The following is a 9,845-nucleotide window of genomic DNA, read 5'->3' on the forward strand; positions in this document are numbered from 1 at the left end:
TTGCAGATTTGCATGCAACAAAGATTTTTTGTTGCATGCAACGATGCAATGATGTACATTTATTAATGTACATCATTAATATATGATGTACATTTATTTAATGTTTGTGATGGAAAACCTTACATGGATTTAATTTTTGTAAAATAGCCAAATGAGTTTTGTAAACCAAAAGATTTTTAATTTGTAAATGGATTGGAAAATTTGGGACTTGAGGTCAAAAAATGACCATAACCACACTCACTTTAAATGCAAAATAAATAAATTGAATATAAACCTGGAAAACTGCACTAAGTGTAATAATAAAAGGCAAACTAAGAATGTACTCAGTTCTATTTATTTTCTTTACATACTGTCAATACACAATGTCACACAATTTGTAAAATGTCATAGAACTTTTTCATTTCAGTCAAGTCATACAAACATTTCATTTGATTCAGACTATCAAGCAGTACAATATTCTGAATTATTCAAAGTAAACAGTTTCTAAAGAAACCCAGAAGATTGCATTGCCTTAATGATATTTACCATTTATTCCTCCTCAATGGGACATAAAAGTGAAACACATTTGCTGTGTATCATTGACTTTTTTGCAATCCCTTGTCGAGAAAAGTCGAGCTCATCCCACTTCCCCATGCTGGAGATTTTAGTTTAATAGTAATAATAAATAAAATTACCTTAAAATTAATGACATAGGTGACATCAAGACCCAACAATAGAGTCAGACTGTAATAAAATGAATCTGGTTGCGTGTGTTGTTATTGTGTCCTGCAAACTTTGCTTTAATTCTACTTCTTTCTATTTAATCAAAAAAAATCAAAGTCAGGCAGAAAGAGAGTCATGAAACAGGAAGAGCTCATTTCCTTAATAAAGAGGAAGTTTCTTTCTTGCATCCGGCTAAAAATAGTTCAGACCATTCCTTATTTTAAAGCATTAAAGGTTTTTAAAGAATAAAATCTAAACATTTTGAGAGATTGGATAAAACCCACAGTAAAATACTTAAAATAATGACTTATAATTATGCCAATAATTAATATTGGTTTAACCAGTGGTTGATGTTGATTTGATTATAAGAATATTTACACTTACTCTTACACTTGTGGAAGTACTTAAAGGTGAAACAAGTAACTGTAATTTGGTATCAGATAATTACAATAATGGATTATTATTGGGTTCTTTTCAGAAATGTCTGTAATAACTCACCTTATGATTATAATAAGAGTAACTAATAAGTTATGGTTATTATAACATTATAAATGAATGTTGAATCAGATAAACTAAAAGGTTATAAATGTGATTTTGACATTGAACTTGAAAAGGTGTAAAATGTTGTAACTGTAATTAAAGGTCACTGATGTTGTGTTGAAGGTAGATGGTAGGTGAAAGGTCAGGGGAAAGAGGAACTGATAGGATAGCGGAGAAGACTAAAGCCTTATTGCTAAACTTCAACTTGCCTAAAAAAGGTTGGGCAGGAAACAGAGGTAGGAGGAACTGTTGAGCAACTTGGGGACATTAGAACAGAGATCCGGTCATAAGGTCTCCAGGGTGATGGAGATGAGATCATCTGTCCAAGCAGTCAGCCAATGAGACAGGCACAGCAACAAAGCCAGCCAATGCAAACGCACCAAAAGGTGGATAAACCCTTTATAAGGTGGGTGCAACAGAGGAATCTTTGGTTGGATCCTTCAGGCAGCTTCGAGCCAAGACGGAGATGGACAAAGAACTCTGCAGCTGAAGAAGAGCCGGGGCCACAGAACCGAAGACTGTTCTGCACATGGGGACCAACCCGTTAGCCCCGCAACATGTGGCTTCAAATCGCACTTCTCTCAACAGCTGGGTTTAGACCCCCAAAGACAAAGACCAAGGCAAAGATGAAGATAAAGACAAAGGCAAAGAACAAAGGCAAAGAGGAAGAACTGGTGTGTTCCTTCCGTGGGACCAGAAAGATCGTGAGACGAGGAGAAGGGAGCTACAGAGCTGCAAGACAAGAAGCTGAGGACCGCTACGCGCATGAGGAAGTCACCCTGATGCCCGAGACCTGCTGCTCTGAGTCAGTACTCTTCCTGTACTGGGAACCTCCTGCTGCTGCAACACCTTCTTCATCATCAGGCCAGTTCTGGGGTTCAAAATGCCAAACTCTGTCCGTCTCTCTCAAAGTTTCCCTTTTTTAGTTCTCAGTGTCAGCATTAGGGAAAGATAGGCTAGATTATTGATTTTACTTATTTGATTATTTCTGCTAGTGAATTAAGCTGTACTGACCCTTGCAAAATTGCCTTACTAATAAAATAATTAGCATTTAAGAAAATCTAAAAGATGTTGTGGACATTCAATTAATGAGTCACCTTAAAGTTCTTTGATGGTTGTGAAATAGCTATGAAGTTTGATTCTGGGAGGAAAAAGTAGAAATGTTTTATAGGTTGCTTTTAGCCAAAACTAAAATAATGACCTTGGGACTTAAATCTAAGTCACTAAATTTAATCTAGCCGTTAACAAGTGCCGTTATTTTAGGAAAGGAGCTACCGTTAACAGGAGTGGTTGTAGGGGTTATGTCGCTGTGAGGGCTACTCAGCGGATTGCCCCCAACTGTAAAAGGTCATAACTTCTGGATCGAAGGTAGTCAGAGCTAGACGAGTCCTTTCCGACCCCAGTTTAAACAGATAATTCTCCACAAACTATCGCTAGGGTAAGACCCGAGTTTCTGGGGGTTTTCCGGACCTGTTGGACAGAGAACTGGGCCGTAGTGAGTCCAAAGAGTTGTGAGGAGTGGGCGGGACTTACTATCGGGTAGTAACAGACATGGCGTCCCTGGGTGGGCTCGACCCTAATGAGTAGGAGGGCCTTACTTTGACCAAGTCAGTGAAAACAGACGAGAGGGTCTGAATAGCTCACTTGGGAGACCAGCTCTTAGGAAATAGAGTTGGGAGCGACTGATGAGGCTTGTCAGTCGCGACCCTTGCAGTAACTGTACAGCGTGCAGGCGAGGGAAAAGCTTCCGCTTAAGATGAACAGCTGCATCAAGAAGGGAAGCCAGTAGCCAACCTAGCCTAGACCCATCCCTGCTCTAAGGTACCATGAGAGGCTTTGGGGGATAGGCGACTCGGAGACAAAGAGACCGAGGAGTACGACGCAAGGTCGTACGTCCAGAAGATGTAAGTAATTTCACAAGGAAGTGGTGAAATGCATCTGGAGCTCAAGGTCGAGCATCTGAGCACACGCATGAGGGAGCTCATTGGCGTGGAAATGACGAAGTGGACTGTTATGTCCAACAGAGAAAAATTGTCTTTGTCGGAGCCGAGAAGTGGGACAATACTCCCAGAGGACGGGAGGTCCCAGAAGAGTACGTGGATGAGGTCGTGCGGAGCGTGCATGAAGCCCTTGGACATGCAGGCGTACGACCCACCCGTAAGGAGCTGGATGAGCATGAGCTTTGGATCCCAGTGAAACAAGTCCAACGCGTGCTACGGGGCTGTGAGGTATGTGGACAATACAACGCAGGCCGCCGAGGGCAGCGGTTGGAAGGGTTGTTCATCAAGAGCACATTACCCGGGGGTTCAATCTGCATGGATGTAGCAGGCCCCATGGATAACAGAAAAGAGAGGTGAGGAGTACCTCTTGGTGCTGATGGACATGGTGTAACAGTGACAGCTGAAAAAGAGCAGGTCTTCCCCTGCAGAGGAACTCCGTTCACGTCACAGAAAGCCGGAAGGCGAAGGCACTTCTCCTTTTTGCCCAGAGAGGGAAAGGGGAAGTTGCAGTTTACAGTGTCATTGAAAACAGGACAGAAAGTTTGGATTAAAGATCAAGATCGGCCTGTAGTTACGGTGATCAAGTTGAAATTCAATGGAATGAATTTTGTGAAGCAAGTACTGCAATGTAAAAAAGTATTACTTATGAAGAAAGGGGTCCACGAGGTCAGTGTTCAAGCCAGTTCTTAGCTAAAGCGAACCAGAACATTGCAAGAATCAAGCATCATGCCATCCTGTGTTAGACTGGCTACTATTACAGGATGATTGCCATTCAAAGAACAACTTCAAGGCTTAGGACTAGGAGGGCCCTGAAGAAATTGGATTATGCTAAAGAAGAACTCCTGTCACAAAAGGATGGATTAAACAGGAAAAGGGACTGAAGTCGTGAGGAAGGAGTGGCGTCATAGACAACCACCAAGATCAATCCTGCAACAAAGTGTTGAAATCAACACCTGGAAGCAACCTGTGGACTTCACAGAGTCCTGCCTGACAGAGTCCTGTTGCCTCCGACAACTCCAGTAACCCTTTAACGACCCCAGCGATGGAAAAGGATTATGATTATGGATAAAGCGTCATGCTGCTTATGCTTTTTGTTTTACTCTACTGAACACCCAGAGTTTTGTTTTTTTTTATTGAGGCTTTTTGCCCATCAACCTGTCCCTAAGGAATCTTCCACATCCTGAAGAACCAACGCTTCATTCAGCTGAGGATTTTTTGTCACTATTAAAGGATCAGAGCGACCTGGGTTCTCTTCAACATTCGTCACTTCCTGAGAGACATCAAAACTCCAAGGAGGGGGTGTCAAAGAGCAGTGGAGTTTGAAGACTGCTGAGGCCTTGGTGACGACTGAGGATCTGCATCTTCACATCCCAGACTGCTGAGGCCTTGGTGACGATGGAGGATCTTCACATCCCAGACTGCCATCTTCTCTTTCCAGGGGATGAGGACGCAGACCTGCAAGAGGATGTTGGGTTCCCAGCATGTGAAAGGTCTGACCTCGCGGAGGGGGTGTCGAGAAAAGTCGAGCTCATCCCACTTCCCCATGCTGGAGATTTTAGTTTAATAGTAATAATAAATAAAATTACCTTAAAATTAATGACATAGGTGACATCAAGACCCAACAATAGAGTCAGACTGTAATAAAATGAATCTGGTTGTGTGTGTTGTTATTGTGTCCTGCAAACTTTGCTTTAATTCTACTTCTTTCTATTTAATCATAAAAAATCAAAGTCAGGCAGAAAGAGAGTCATGAAACAGGAAGAGCTCATTTCCTTAATAAAGAGGAAGTTTCTTTCTTGCATCCGGCTAAAAATAGTTCAGACCATTCCTTATTTTAAAGCATTAAAGGTTTTTAAAGAATAAAATCTAAACATTTTGAGAGATTGGATAAAACCCACAGTAAAATACTTAAAATAATGACTTATAATTATGCCAATAATTAATATTGGTTTAACCAGTGGTTGATGTTGATTTGATTATAAGAATATTTACACTTACTCTTACACTTGTGGAAGTACTTAAAGGTGAAACAAGTAACTGTAATTTGGTATCAGATAATTACAATAATGGATTATTATTGGGTTCTTTTCAGAAATGTCTGTAATAACTCACCTTATGATTATAATAAGAGTAACTAATAAGTTATGGTTATTATAACATTATAAATGAATGTTGAATCAGATAAACTAAAAGGTTATAAATGTGATTTTGACATTGAACTTGAAAAGGTGTAAAATGTTGTAACTGTAATTAAAGGTCACTGATGTTGTGTTGAAGGTAGATGGTAGGTGAAAGGTCAGGGGAAAGAGGAACTGATAGGATAGCGGAGAAGACTAAAGCCTTATTGCTAAACTTCAACTTGCCTAAAAAAAGGTTGGGCAGGAAACAGAGGTAGGAGGAACTGTTGAGCAACTTGGGGACATTAGAACAGAGATCCGGTCATAAGGTCTCCAGGGTGATGGAGATGAGATCATCTGTCCAAGCAGTCAGCCAATGAGACAGGCACAGCAACAAAGCCAGCCAATGCAAACGCACCAAAAGGTGGATAAACCCTTTATAAGGTGGGTGCAACAGAGGAATCTTTGGTTGGATCCTTCAGGCAGCTTCGAGCCAAGACGGAGATGGACAAAGAACTCTGCAGCTGAAGAAGAGCCGGGGCCACAGAACCGAAGACTGTTCTGCACATGGGGACCAACCCGTTAGCCCCGCAACATGTGGCTTCAAATCGCACTTCTCTCAACAGCTGGGTTTAGACCCCCAAAGACAAAGACCAAGGCAAAGATGAAGATAAAGACAAAGGCAAAGAACAAAGGCAAAGAGGAAGAACTGGTGTGTTCCTTCCGTGGGACCAGAAAGATCGTGAGACGAGGAGAAGGGAGCTACAGAGCTGCAAGACAAGAAGCTGAGGACCGCTACGCGCATGAGGAAGTCACCCTGATGCCCGAGACCTGCTGCTCTGAGTCAGTACTCTTCCTGTACTGGGAACCTCCTGCTGCTGCAACACCTTCTTCATCATCAGGCCAGTTCTGGGGTTCAAAATGCCAAACTCTGTCCGTCTCTCTCAAAGTTTCCCTTTTTTAGTTCTCAGTGTCAGCATTAGGGAAAGATAGGCTAGATTATTGATTTTACTTATTTGATTATTTCTGCTAGTGAATTAAGCTGTACTGACCCTTGCAAAATTGCCTTACTAATAAAATAATTAGCATTTAAGAAAATCTAAAAGATGTTGTGGACATTCAATTAATGAGTCACCTTAAAGTTCTTTGATGGTTGTGAAATAGCTATGAAGTTTGATTCTGGGAGGAAAAAGTAGAAATGTTTTATAGGTTGCTTTTAGCCAAAACTAAAATAATGACCTTGGGACTTAAATCTAAGTCACTAAATTTAATCTAGCCGTTAACAAGTGCCGTTATTTTAGGAAAGGAGCTACCGTTAACAGGAGTGGTTGTAGGGGTTATGTCGCTGTGAGGGCTACTCAGCGGATTGCCCCCCAACTGTAAAAGGTCATAACTTCTGGATCGAAGGTAGTCAGAGCTAGACGAGTCCTTTCCGACCCCAGTTTAAACAGATAATTCTCCACAAACTATCGCTAGGGTAAGACCCGAGTTTCTGGGGGTTTTCCGGACCTGTTGGACAGAGAACTGGGCCGTAGTGAGTCCAAAGAGTTGTGAGGAGTGGGCGGGACTTACTATCGGGTAGTAACAGACACCCTTGTACCGAGCAACAGTGGAGAGGAAAAACTCCCTTCAACAGGAAGAAACCTCTGACAGATCCAGGCTCAATACAAGCAGCCATCTGCCACGACTGACTGGGCTTTTTAGAAGACATGATATGAGAAGTAGGTCTTCTCAAATCATGCACAATAAACAGCTTTCTGTGCAAAAAAAAGAACGGAATTATTTTTGATTATGAAAATGATCAAAAATGATTCATGCTTTATACTTCAGTAAAGAAAAAACTCACTAAAGCATAACCCAGTAGTAGCAATACATTGTGAAACTGGAGGTGTACAAGTTACACAGATACAGAAAAAACCTATGAGGACATGGTCAATTATATTTAGAAATGTATTGTATTTTCATTCTTAAGCTTAAAGAATGGAATGTCAAGATTACAAAGCCTCTACTGAAAAGAATGTGACCAAACCCCCTCCCCAAGAAACAAATTCAGTTTAAAATGTAGTATCTGAGTGTAGTTTATCCTATTGCTAAACTATAGTAGTTCAACACCCTTATTCTAATTTTGCTAATGATTAAAATTAATTGACAATGCTTTTCTCTTTTCTTTTCCCTGATGTCTATATTAGCTGCTCAAATAGCATAAGTGTGGCAATCCTTTGCCATAACATTTTACCAGCTGATACCCCTCCCCCCACATAAATACAGGATTCACAGTTGTGTAATATGTGACTTTAAAAATATTACAATAGCATAATTTACTTTTTTTTGGTTTCTCGTAAAGATTTAGTTTTTTCTTTCCTTTTTATTGTCACCATGTTCATTAATATCAACAGGTGACAAAGCATTACTCATTGCATAAAGTCACAAGTTTACACACTAGGAGTCCCGTCTTATTCCCACTTTTAGTATGATGAAAATAATCCTGCTAAACTAAAACACTTGAGATTTGATATCTTACATATTTAAACTTTCACTAGTTGACACTTTAACCCAACATGTGGAAACCTGATTTAAAAAAACACATTTGTACATAAACATGATGTAAATCTGCAAATCTACAGAGATTTTAGCAGAATGAAATGAGCTTAATTACAAATTTGTCAAAACTGTGTATAGTTCACATTTACATGGTTGTTGTGAAGATGATTCTGGTGATGCAAGTTAAAATAATAATAAAAATCAGTCACTGTGAAGATATAAATGTTCACACTTGATGGGGTCTTTCTGATTGCCGCTGCAGCTTCCTTTAACCTGCTCAGTGTTTGCAACATCATTGGACAGATGGGTGCAGATCTTCAGGAAAAAAGTGAGACACTTTAACCTTCTGAGCAAACAGTTCAAGTTTCTTACTTCTTCCTACTTCTTTTCAAACATGCTAAGATAACTGTGGTCCAAAAATATCTGTCTTTTGGATTTCTTGTTCCTGTGCATGATTTTATACTGTAATATTCAAAATAAATCAATAAATGGAAGCCTCAGTCCTTGTCACAGGTGTCCTGAAATGCTGACTGTTGTATCATGTCATCTGTCACAACGCGTTTTGCTGTCGTAACACGCTAACATTACGTCCACTAAAGATGAAAAAATAAATACGACAGTCAGCTGGACAAAGATTGTAGTTATTTCTCAGTTAGTTGAACAGAAGCAATATTGAGTTCTCACCAGAGTCGGCTGCACCTCATCTCTGCTGGTGAAAGGGATGCCTTGGGGATACCAGACATGCATGGGAAAGTCCTCCTGAGAAACCAAGAGAAAACATGTGTTGTAATGACCTATAAACGGTAAACGTCCTATGACACATGATAGGTAGTTACCTTCAACCTTGCTGCAGGAGACACAATGTCTTGTAAGTGAAGTTTCATGAACAGATGTTAACTTCATGTTTAGCTGTGAGAGTCTCAGCTTGATTGGAGTGGATGGCCGAGCTACAACTTAAGACACTTTAATCTGTAATGCAAAGAGATTTATCATGAGTAACAATAGCATTCTCAGAGAAAAGAAGTGAACATTCACACTTACAAATCAAATAGCTCCACTTCAGCCACAGCAGGAGGATATCCCTTGACTGATGCAGCAAGAGGACATGTCTCTGAGTGCTCAAGCTGGAGAACATGTTTCTGTGTAAGGAAGTTCTTTTTTTCCCTCAGTGGTCACCAGTGCTCAGTTGTGAGCTGAAAGGATGCATTTCACCCTGTGCCTTCAATAACGACTGTCATGTTAGGATGCAGTAGGATCTTCTGTTTTGGTCGAGTGTGAACTGGAGGAGATGTTGAAGCTTGCAGTCGTTTTTCAGGTGGTGTTAACTGATGTTGAGACTAAAATGTTCCTAGTCAAAGCCCCCCACCCACCTACCCACCCACTATGCCTGAACCCTTCCTAAACTCCCATTTTTCATCCCAAGGGGGCATCAGCTGGCATATGTTATTGGTTCATGAGGAAGCCTGTGTTACACACAGACCTCCTGGTGAATTTTTTTTGTGATCTACTGTAGCAGCTTGTTTAGAACTGCTGAAAGAGTTGTGGTTTGTGCACTTATCAATATAAATGCACAAGCCACAACTTCTTTAAAGTTTTTATAAATTTGAATTTTACATTAATCATATCCTATATTACATACTATATATATATATATATATATATTTATATTATATTAAATTGACCTTTAATTTAAAGTCTCAAATCTAAATGAGCAGACTTATTTAGGTTTAATCAAATGGTTAGATTTTGTGACAAAAGCCTCATATATATAACTTTAATAGTTTCTACCACAAAGTTTATCACTGGAAAAATTGCAATATTCTTAAAACATAAACTGTTTGGATTCCTAATATTTAAAAAAATGGCATAACTCTTATTGGCTGAATAATGTAATGATTTGAAGAAATATAATTAGGAACGCTGTTGTGTAAGACATTTTAAGAGG

The 9,845-nt window shown here is 39.9% G+C and overlaps 2 long non-coding RNA genes across 3 annotated transcripts; one reads left to right on the top strand and one right to left on the bottom strand.

The window, feature by feature from the left end:
* The first annotated feature begins 603 nt into the window (after positions 1-603).
* On the top strand, positions 604-6,464 carry LOC145549368 (uncharacterized). The gene is made up of 2 exons (XR_014085311.1): positions 604-3,323; positions 3,571-6,464. It is a non-coding gene; the product is annotated as an uncharacterized LOC145549368 (long non-coding RNA).
* Positions 6,465-7,521: 1,057 nt separating this feature from the next.
* Positions 7,522-9,509, bottom strand: LOC145549367 (uncharacterized). Of its 2 annotated transcripts, none has more exons than XR_014085310.1 (3): positions 8,737-9,509; positions 8,585-8,659; positions 7,522-8,215 (listed from the first exon to the last, which is right to left on the bottom strand). It is a non-coding gene; the product is annotated as an uncharacterized LOC145549367 (long non-coding RNA). The 2 variants fall into 2 exon arrangements; XR_014085309.1 differs by having other exon boundaries at positions 7,522-8,493; positions 8,737-9,508.
* Between the last annotated feature and the right edge of the window lie 336 nt (positions 9,510-9,845).

This window comes from Poecilia reticulata, chromosome 20 (assembly GCF_904066995.2).
Source record: "Poecilia reticulata chromosome 20, P_reticulata-male-v2, whole genome shotgun sequence".
NCBI lineage: Eukaryota > Metazoa > Chordata > Actinopteri > Cyprinodontiformes > Poeciliidae > Poecilia > Poecilia reticulata.